Below are 1,762 nucleotides of genomic sequence, written 5' to 3' on the forward strand. Positions count from 1 at the left end.
CTCCCTGCTTTCCTGTGTCAACTCCATATGCGAATAGCACCTTTAAGAACCTGTGTTTAGCGCGTCCTCGAATACGTGTCACATGTCCGGTGAGTCTGTAGCTTTAGAACCTGAAGTCCCAGAAAAAGTTGAAACCCTTGATCAACTTCCTTCCATATCTTTATTCATGTGTAAACATGTAAATTCAATGTGTAAACGCCCACCTGCAGAAAATCACAATAATGCTGTTTTCAAATGATAAGACCTTCACCAAGTAACTGTAAAACATGCCCCCCCCCCCCCCCTGTCTTTCTGCTTCACTGCAGAGAGACACAGAGGGAGACAGAGAAGGGAGCTGCACTGCAGCAACTGGGCGTTGGCTCCACTCATGGAGGGAGGTACCATGAGGAGAAAAAACAGAAACTTGATGAGGGGAGCAAGGGCAGTGAGAAGAAATATCTCAGAAAATGTCAAAGAATTTTATTATTGAGCTAACAAGCATAAATAACAGTTTTTTTTTTTTCAATCAGATTTTTTTACTCTAAAGAATCCTTTTAACATTTTATTGCATAAAGAAATGATTAAATCAGACTAACTAATGAGTTTCTTGGCTGAATCTGTGGTTGTTCATCTGTGATCGGCCTTGGATCAGATCCAGGCTGCACTCGGTGACTCCCAGACTTGGCTCCGGCCCAGGAAACCTCAAAAAGAATGAACTGGATTTAGTGATATCCTTGTGAGAACCTCAGAATAATGCAGTGATGACTATCCAAACCTGCAGACCTTCATCCTCTTTTTATGAGGTCGAATGAGGACACCCACACTGACGAATGTGTCTGGCTGTCGTCCTGTAATAGAATCATAAAACATAGAAAGGCCTCTTATCAGCGTCTGTAGTTTAATAGCATCTCCTTTATCCCCTTCACTTCATGTGCCCACCATGCTCCTCTTCTGATTCCTCCTGTCCTCAGCTGCTTTTCAAGTCTTTCCTTTTTTCCCCTTTCATCTCTTCTCCTTGCGTTTTGCCACCCTCTTTACTTTTCCCTCTTGGACAGGAAAATGTGCTGTGCCTGCAGGGTGTTTTTTTCGCCCTTTTTTTTGGAATCAGAGGCGAGATGTTACTTCTGCTGGCAGGACGTCTGCATCTGAATTGAGCTCTGACAGGACAGAAAACGCAAAAAAAACACACAACAATGTTACAGAGAGACAGGTTGTTAAAATGGCTAAACATTTTTTTAATAAGTGGATGTTGCACTTGCTTTAGATTCGTAACTTTTTTTAGTGTTCATACATTTTCTTTAAGAAAAGTCATAAACTGGAAAAAGAAGGTCTTAATTCAATGTTTCAAATCTTGTTTTTACTGTTTATGAAAACATTTATTCATTGAGAGATAGATAGATAGACACAACATCTAGATATATCTATCTATCTATCTATCAAAGACACAACAGGGGAACATATATAGTGGCTGATCAGACCACTTGAGAAACATGGGGGGGAACTAACATGACTACAAAAGACATTTAACAAAGACTATAAAGACAAGACTAAACACAAAACTTGGCCTCTTAGTGGAAGAGAAAAATCATCAAAAGTGGAACAAAATGAATAATGAACAACAGAAGCAAAGCAAATAAACATTAAATAAGTCCATTGGTTTCTCCCCTGGAGGCTTCAGTAGATGGTGCCTTCCTAATTGCCTGGCTGGAGTATTTAAAGGCTGTGAAGACTTGAGCTCCTCCTTTGCCAGTCCTCACAGCACAGCTCCAGGAGCAGAACCTCA

At 40.6% G+C, this 1,762-nt stretch overlaps 1 long non-coding RNA gene across 1 annotated transcript; it reads right to left on the minus strand.

Annotated features, from left to right (window-relative positions):
• Positions 1 to 439: 439 nt before the first annotated feature.
• Positions 440 to 1,136, minus strand: LOC144996344 (uncharacterized). Its single transcript, XR_013659333.1, has 3 exons — positions 919 to 1,136; positions 755 to 827; positions 440 to 680 (listed from the first exon to the last, which is right to left on the minus strand). It is a non-coding gene; the product is annotated as an uncharacterized LOC144996344 (long non-coding RNA).
• Between the last annotated feature and the right edge of the window lie 626 nt (positions 1,137 to 1,762).

Source organism: Oryzias latipes, chromosome 12 (assembly GCF_053564925.1).
Source record: "Oryzias latipes strain Hd-rR chromosome 12, Olatipes_Hd-rR_3.1".
NCBI classification, from domain to species: Eukaryota; Metazoa; Chordata; class Actinopteri; order Beloniformes; family Adrianichthyidae; genus Oryzias; species Oryzias latipes.